Here is a 9,386-nt window from a genome sequence, read left to right as displayed (position 1 = left end):
AGAGCTGTGAAAATGTGGGAAAATATGCATCTTAGAATTGATTATATGTAGGTAAAAAACAAAGAGCTTCCACAGTGAGAAAATAATGGAATATAGAGACAAAAAGGTTCTCAGAAATTCAATGGAGCAAGAAGTTACAAGGAGCTGAGGGTGGTAAGGAAAGTGTACTGTGTACGATACTGGCCTAGCTCTGCTAATGTATTTTCTATTGATTCTATAAGGTGCTGGCAAGGAAAGGACAAATTAAAAACTAAGCTTTATACTTTACCTCCGGAAGTGTGACAACTTTCAGTTTTGTTAAGACTTCTGAATTCTATTACTATACCAACACGAAACCAGTGTTTAGTGTGCACATTAACTTAATAAAAACAATTACTTATATTAAAAATTAGGCAAATATAGCTGGGCACAGTGGCTCACGCCTGTAACCCCAACACTTCGGGAGGCTGAGGCAAGTGGATCACGAGGTCAGGAGTTCGACGCCAGCCTGGTCCAGTATGGTGAAACCCTGTCTCTACCAAAAATACAAAAATTAGCTGGGCATGGTGGTGCATGCCTGTAGTCCCAGCTACTCTGGAGGCTGAGGCAGAAGAATTGTTTGAACCTGGGAGGTGGAGATTGCAGTAAGCTGAGATCTCGCCACTGCACTCCTGCCTGAAAGACAGAGACAGACTCTGCCTCAAAAATAAATAAATAAACAAATAATTTAAGCAAATATATAATATGCTAAAATAAGAGTGAAATTTAGGGGAAATGGCCCAAATAATTTAAACGTTTAACCTGCAAAAACAAAACAAGTGAAAATGTTTAAAAATAATAGTTTAGGCATTATTTCTATACTTGAGGAGTGAAAAGAAAACTTGTAATACAACAGATATACGAAGTTCTAAACTATATCTGCAGCTGTGGATCTAGGGTCAAGAAAAGGCCATTCTTTTTTCTTTTTTAAATATGAAAGGCTTCACAAATTTTTTTGTCATCCTTGTGCAGGGAGCCATGCTAATCTCTGTATCATTCCAATTTTAGTGTACACACTGCTAAAACACTCCTGGGCCACTCTGAAGTCCCCCCTTTCACAGCTACCCTAACCCAAGCTTTAAACATCAAGACCTCCAGGCCTTGATTAAGCAGGGTACCAGTGGATCCTGGTCTCATCCAATCTTCTTAGGGTCACTATTCATCCCTCTCCTCAAAGAACCTTAAACTTCAAGCTTTTTTGCTCCCTGCGATTATCCTCTGCTGCATCTCCTATGACTAATCATATCTCTGTGTGAAAAGAAATATTTGCAGGACTTCGTGGATCACAGCTGACTTTTATTAGCCCTTGTGTCCACTCTTCTCTGAGGGCTAAGTGAGGCTAAATCTATAAAGTTTCATTCCTATTTTCATAGGTCAAAGCCCCAAATACAAACAGCTTGTCTCTTCCCATATTTGTCCTACATGAACTATCATTCCTAAAATGCTACATACTTCCTTAAGTGTGGAAGTATCCAATCCTTCTATCCCTGCCAAAATCTCCCATTTGCTCTTTGGAATTTCAACTCCCCCATGCCCTCAAACACTTCCCTCTGAATGTTCCTTCCACCTGATGCCTTAGCTAAACCTGGGTCTCTCTCTATACCACTTTCCCTGCAGCTCCCTCAAGAGAAATCTGCTCATATTCTCACATCCATGTACTGTCAGGAGATGAGGATACTTCCCAGTGCTACTTAGAGTCCACTGCTTTTCCATGCTTTTGTAAAAACTCCTGCTACTCTCTCCAGGATTGGTAACTGTAATCTCCCTTCCTCCTGTGTGTGCCTTATTATTCATGGAAGACAGTGGCACTTGGCTTACCGTCTTCTTTTGTGCCATGAGTACTGCCACCATCCTAAGTGACTTTAGAGTCCTCAAGAAAGACCCACAGTATCCCCGTATCCTCCTTCAATGCTATTCAACCACCCCCCATCACGGTCACCCCCTGGATCTTGTCATCATGGCCTAAAACTCTCTATACTTCTTTTTTTTTTTTTTTTTTTGAGACGACAGAGTCTTGCTCTGTTGCCAGGTGCCAGGCTGGAGTGCAGCGGTGCAATCTTGGCTCACTGCAATCTCCGCCTCCTGGATTCTAGCAATTCTCCTGCCTCAGCCTCTCTCAGCTGGGACTACAGGTGCGAACCACCATGCCCAGCTAATTTTTGTATTTTTTAGTAGAGGTGGGGTTTCACCATGTTGGCCAGGATGGTCAACCTTGTGATCCGCCTGCCTCGGCCTCCCAAAGTGCTGGGATTACAGGCTTGAGCCACCACACCCAGCCTGTCTCTACTTCTAAAATCACTAATTCAAATAGTCTACTTTCTGACCACAAGCAGCTATGCTTCCAGCTCATTATCAAGCTAGTCCAACTGCAACTATTCTTCCCTTTCATTTGAATATCAGTTTGTTGACTCCTTTCTTTCTGTTACTCTGTCCTTGTCTTCACCTCCCCATTTGTCTGGCTTACAGTTCATGGCCCATCATTTCATTTGCTCTTTTAGAATTTATTTGAACTCTCTCCTTAACTATACTCTTTCCTGTCTTCTAAAACACCACACTCTCCCAATTCCTCTTATTTCTCTGGCTGCCCTTTTGCAAGCATTTTTGCTGACTCCTTCTTCGTGTTCTATTAAACCTTCATGAGAGTTTTTCAGGGATCTTTCCTAGGAGTGCTTCTCTTTTCATTCAATATCCCTTCCTTAAGTAATTTTAACTTTTTCTATGGCTTCAATTACTATCAACATGCATATGCTCCTCAAACTTATACCTTGTTGTTGGAGTTTCGGATTGATCTATCTGACTGCTTACCTGATATCTTCAAATGGATATCTCCAAGGTACCCTTAACTCAGACTGTTCAAAAGTAAACTCATCAATATTCCATTAAATCTATCGCTGCCAGAAAACTGAGCCATCTTTGACATTTACTGCTCTCATATCTCCCCACATTTAAATAACCACAAAGACCTGTTAATTCTGTCTCAAATTGTTTCTCAAAGTTTTTCACTTTTTTCCATCTTGACACCTGTTCAAGTCACTATCATTTTTCACAGACAAGTTTCATTCTACTTGTTACCGACCATGTGCCATGCACCGTAAGGTGCTAGAATACGGAGCTTCAAAGGAGCCCCTTGCCTGGATGACATAAATAATGGGCCTTCCTGCAATTGTTATTTCCTCCATTGAAACAGTTAATTTTATATGTCAACTTAACTGAGCTAAGGGATGCTCAGATGGCTAGCAAAACATTATTTCTGGGTGTGTCTGTGAGAGTGTTTCTGGAAGAGATTAACATTTGAATCAGTAGATTGAGTAAAGAATATCCACCGTTACCAGTGTGGGCTGGCATCATCCCATCATTGAGGGCTCAGATGGAACAAAAAGGTGGAGGAAGGGTGGATTCACTTTCTCTCTTTTGAGCCTGCAACACCTATCTTCTCCTGCCCTCAGATATCAGAGTTCTTGGGACTTCTGACTTCGGGACTTATATCACTGGCTCTCTCAGTTCTCTTGGACTCAGATATACTACACCACCAGCTTTCCAGGTTCTACAGCTTGTATAAGACATATTATGGAACTTCTTGGCTTCCATAATTGCATGAGCTGATTCCCATAATAAATCCTGTGTTATCTATCTATACCTCGCCAATCTATTTTCTACGTTAAAGACAAACTTTGTGTGCCTGTGTGCTATAAATGTAAATCTCATTTTGTCACCACTTGATGTAAGGATTAAACTAGATTACGTATGTAGAGAATTTAGTAAGTATCTACCACATGATACATAATCACTGAATGCTATCAGTGGAGAGACACTGAATTCAGCAAATGATTTTGGAGTAACTGGCCAGTCATTTGGAAAAAAGTAAAGCTGTATCCCTACCTCACTCCTTAGACTTAAAGAAAAACATAAAACCATAAAAATACTTGAAGAAAACATGGAAAAATATTTGTATAATATTGGAGGTGAAGAAGGTCTTTCAAAACATATCCCCAAACCCAGAAGGCATAAAGGGAAAATATTAACTACATACAAATGTACACATTCTGCCTAGAAAGAAAGGCCATACACAAGACTGAAAGACAAATAACAAATAAAGAAAATGTTCAAAATGTTTAATATGAAAGAGCTAATAACATATATCCAATTAGATCATAAATCAACAAGAAAAAAAAATAACAACTCAACAGAAAATGGTGAAATTGCATGATGTAATAGAGTAATTCCCAAAGTAAGAACCACAAATAGCTAATAGCCTAAAGAAAAAATATAAATAAAACAACCAACTATTTTACTTATAGGTTGGTGAAGACTAGGAAGATTGACTGAATCCACTGTAGGTAAGGAAAATGAGCACTCACCTGCACTTCTGTTGAGAATATAAGTGTGAACCACATTTCTAGAAATAGTTTGGCTATGGGTAACATAATATAAAATGTGTGTACCTCTTGACATAGTAATTTTACTTCCGGAAATGTATTCTAAAGAGATCATTTAAGGGCAAGGGGAGGGAGAGCATTAGGACAAATACCTAATGCATGCGGGGCTTAAAACCTAGATGACAGGTTGATAGGTGCAATACTACGTAACAAACCTGCACATTTAGCACATGCATCCCAGAGCTTAATGTAAAATTTAAAAAAAGAGATCATTTAAATGACTCAAAAAGGTATACTTTAAGAATATTCACTTCATGATTTATAATGAAATTGAAAATAAATGTTTATTAAAACAACAATTACCTTCTTTGGCCCTGTTTTTGATGATGGGGATACAGAAACAACAAGACAGACAGGTCTCTTCTCTCATGAAACTTACGTTCCAAGAGTCAGAGAAATATTAAATAATAAGCAAATAAATAAGATACTCTGAAATAGTGACAAATGCTTTGAAGACATACAGAGACCTCCTCAGAAGTGCTGTAATAGAGTAACTAGAGGTTGGGTATCCTTAGGAAGGATAGTCAGAGCAAGCCCCTCAAGGAGGTGACCTGTGAATTGGAGTTTGTTTGTTTTTTCTAAGAGCTAGAGTTTGAGGGTGGACTAAGCTAGTCTACATATCTGTAGCCTCAGAATCTATGGTGAGGATGAGGGGGTGCTTAGCTGCTATGACTGCTATTTTATAAAGCACTCTTCTGAGAATTCTAAATCAAGGCAATACAACATAAAAAAGAAAGAAGGCATATGCTTATCAATAGTCCTAGAACTCTGATTGGTCTTGCCTGAATATGTGCCTACTCCTGACACTAAATAAGATTGGAGGGGTATCATGGAGGAATTCCTCAAAAACATCAATATAATAAATGTGCAAATATAGCATAGCATAATGAAAGGGAAAAAGAAACAAAGAAGGAAAGGAACCGTGAAGTGAAAAAAAAAAAGATAAAGAATGGAGTGTTGAAAATGACACCAGAAGAAGAGAAAGTTGTCCATGAGTGCTTCATGCTATAGAAGTTTTTAAAAGCATGAATTAAATGGCGAGGTGCGGTGGCTCACACCTGTAATCCCAGCACTTTGGGAGGCCGAGGTGAGTGGATCAACTGAAGTCGGGAGTTTGAGACCAGCCTGGCCAGCCTGGTGAAACCCCATCTCTACCAAAAATACAAAATGCTCAGGAGGCTGAGGTAGGAGAATCACTTGAACCCGGGAGGCAGAGGCTGCAGTGAGCCGAGATTGCATCATTGCACTCCAGCCTGGGGACATAGTGAGGTTCTCTCTCAAAAGAAAGAAAGAAAGAAAGAAAAAAAAATACTCAAAAACACAACTTAAATAATTAAATAAAAGAATGCAAAGACAGCATGATAAAACAACAGAATGAGATGAAAAGAGATACATAGAGCAGAGGAGAAAAATTAGGGACGAAATTAACACTACTGCATAACTTATAAATAAGGAAATTCATGATCCAATCATAGTGAATAAGAGAAAAGGTCAATTTTCTAAAAAATTTAAAAGAAAATTAAAAAATATAGAAGAGGCTGGGCACAATAACTCACGCCTATCATCCAGCACTTTGGAAGGCCAAGGCAGGAGGACCACTTGCGTCTAGGAGTTTGAGACCAGCCTGGGCAACACAGCAAGACACTTTTCTACAAAAAATAAAAAATTAGCCAGGCATGGTGGTGCACACCTGTAGACCCAGTTACTTGGGAGGTTGAGGTAGGAGGATGGTTTGAGCCTACAGGTTGAGGCTGCAGTGAGCTGTGATTGTGCCACTGCACTCTAGCCTAGGTGACAAAGCGAGACCCTGTCTCAAAAAAAAAAAACAAATTAATAAATAATAAAAAAACAAAGACATATAAAGAAGATATAGCCAAAGGAAAATTGGCATCCTTGAAGAACACAACAAATTAAAAAGAAGAGGTGTTTTAATATATAACACAAGAAACTTTTCTGATATGAAGAACTCTGAAGAACTGAATCTCTACATTAAAAGAGTTTACTATGCTCCAAGCAAAACTGATAATGCACAATTGAAACCAAGACCTATCCTAAGTTATTCAACATTAAGAATGGAAAAGGAACTCCTCAGTCATCCAAGGAGAAAAAGCAGGTCACCTAAAAGAAGGAAGAATCCGGCTGTCCCTCAGGCTTCACAGCAAAATTCAACGGCTGCAGTTTCACGGGACAGAGAGTAAGCCCAAGAATACTGTATCTGCTCAAGTTGTCATTTATGTATACAAGCCAAAGACAGACATTCTCAAACAAGTGAGAATGCAAGGAATAAAGGACACAAGATCCTTTTCTGGGGAAAAAAAATACTTAATTTGAACCAACTGAGAAGAATGAAGCTACCGGGGCAAAAGAACAAGAGCAACGTAAGAAACTAACAACAGGACAATGACTTCAAGGTTCTGAGGGGAAGAAAATAAAGTCCATGAATTTTACTCTTAGGCAAGTTGTCCTTCAAGTACAATAGCAAGAGGCACAGTTTGATAAATGCTCCAAAGGAAGCTGTACCAACATATATCCAAATATCTGTTTCCCCATACCCTCATCAATTGCATTAAAGACACTATCAATTTTTCACTTGAATAGCAATGACACACCTCTCTGTTATGGAGTGCATGTTTATGTCCCCTTCAGATTCATATGCTGAAATTCAAACCGCCAACGTGACGGTATTAGGAGTTAGGGCCTTCAGGAGTTAATTAGGTCATTGGCAAAAGAGACCCTAGAGAGCTCTCGTGTCCTCTTTCAACGAAGTAAGTATACAAGAAGTGTGCTGTCTGCAATCCAGAAGAGTTGGCTGTGTGCATCTCTGTTGTCTGCCAGCTCTCACCAGACCCCAACCACGCTGGCACCCTGATCTCAGGCTTCCAGCCTCCAGAACTGTGAGAAATAAATTCCTGTTGTTTATAGGCCACCCAGTGTATAGTACTTTGTTACAGCAGCCCAAACTAAGACACCCTCTCATATATATTTTTAAAATTACACCCATCTTCTGGAAGGAGCCTATCGCTGATAATTTAATTTCATTTCTTTAGTTAAAAGTGAATTGGAACTATTTTTCAAATGTTTATTAGCCATATTAATATTTAACATATTTTCTGTGACTTTTCTAATTCATATCCTTTGCCTGTTTTTCTTTTGGGTTGTCTTTTCCTTATTCATTATTAGTTTCTTTTCATATATTATAGCTATTAATCCTTTATTTATTATGTATGTTGCAAATATGTGATCCCAGTCTATCACATCTTTCAAAGTTGTTTATAGTTTTTTTATTATATAGTTTTAAATTTTAATTTTGTTTCCTTTACAGCTTCTAGATTTTACATCCCACTTAAAAGAAGCATTTCAACTACAAGATTTAAAAAATGTTCTATATTTTCTTCTGGTCCATAATGACATCTTTTTTATAAGATCTTTATTTAACTATTAGATTCACATAAACTGAGGTTATGAGACTAAGACAATCAGACTCACAAAGACTAAATTCAAAGTGTAAACCAGAATACCAGTTGATTAAGTCACAATGGAGATATAGTTTTCTGTTGACCAAAATGTATGAGATCTTAGCAGAGGCACCTCATTTCAGTGTGTGGGTGCCTGGAAAGCAGAATTAGTAAACTAGTACCTTGATGGTATTCTCAAGACTTGTAATAAAAAGAGAATATTTCATCCAGGAGATCAAAGGTGAGAAGAATGCTAGGTATCTTAAACAGAGAAATATAACAGACATAAAGCAGGACCTCTCACCAGCTAGAAGAAACAAAGAGCCCTGAATAATGATTGAAATCCTCAGGCTCCCCTGTTTCCAGTATCTTTTTCCCACAGACAATGTTGGGTGCATCCAGCTAAAGTTTATCTCTTTGGTTTTCCTCTATTCCAAGTTGCATTGCAGACCACATCTTTCTTTTTTTATTTATTTTTATTTTATTTAAGATAGAGTCTCACTGTGTTGCCCAGGCTGGAGTTCAATGGCTGGATCTCAGCTCACTGCCACTTCTGCCGCCCTGGTTAAAGGGATTCTCCTGCCTCATCCTCCTGAGTAGCTGGGATTACAGGCTCCTCCCACTGTGCCTGGCTAATTTTTGTATTTTTAGTAGAGACAAGGTTCACTATCTTGGCCAGGCTGGTCTTGAACTCCTGACCTCATGATCCACCCACCTCAAGCCACCCAAAGTACTAGGATTACAGACGTGAGCCACCACGCAGGGCCTGCAAACCACATCTTTCTTTCCTTAGATATGTTAATACCACTGATTAGTAGTCAAGTAGCTGTTCCCAAGAGCCTCAGAGAGGTTGAGCTCCTTTCATCACCTGTTGATTAAGTTAAATTCTTTCAAAGGCAACCTTATCTATAAGTTCTAAGTACTAACTGTAACAGTTTCACCTGAGGCCAGAAGACTAACTGGAATAAAAGTTACTGAACAATATGAAACAGTATATAGCAAATGAAGAGGTGATAGCACAAGAGAGATATTGAAGGTTTTCAGGCATGGAAATGAATGATGAAAATGATGAGGAAGACTGGTTTGTCAGTCACATGATAGTGGAAGCTGGAGTCAGGGAATAGTGAGGGACAATGCAGGCAGGGAGACTAGGAAGGAAGCTGTTATAGTCATCTAAACTAAGCCAGCTCTAAATTCTAGTCTCTAGAGTATGACAAATTCATCTCTCTATCCTCAGCACTTAGCCTAAAGCTTGGCATGGTATTCAATGAATGGAAAGTGGCCAATTTTAATCAGCGTAGCAATTTTCAAGTGAGTTGGTACTTTCAAGGCACTTAAAAAATTTTTATGCCAAAGTGTTATCTTATTAATTTTTTAATCTTATTGTTTATGCTCAGCAATATCTTTATGTGTAATATAACCACTTATTAAGGGCCCACAATGTGGCAGACATTTACAATTTTTTTTTTTTTTTTTT

General features: G+C 38.7%; 1 pseudogene; it reads right to left on the bottom strand.

The window, feature by feature from the left end:
- Nucleotides 1–945: 945 nt before the first annotated feature.
- LOC119473051 lies at nt 946–1,046 on the bottom strand (annotated as a pseudogene).
- Nucleotides 1,047–9,386: the final 8,340 nt, after the last annotated feature.

The sequence above is a fragment of the Cebus imitator genome, unplaced genomic scaffold, assembly GCF_001604975.1.
Source record: "Cebus imitator isolate Cc_AM_T3 unplaced genomic scaffold, Cebus_imitator-1.0 Scaffold129, whole genome shotgun sequence".
Classification (NCBI taxonomy): domain Eukaryota; kingdom Metazoa; phylum Chordata; class Mammalia; order Primates; family Cebidae; genus Cebus; species Cebus imitator.
The sequence above is the reverse complement of the archived record's forward strand: the minus strand, read 5'-3'. Positions and strand labels throughout refer to the sequence as shown.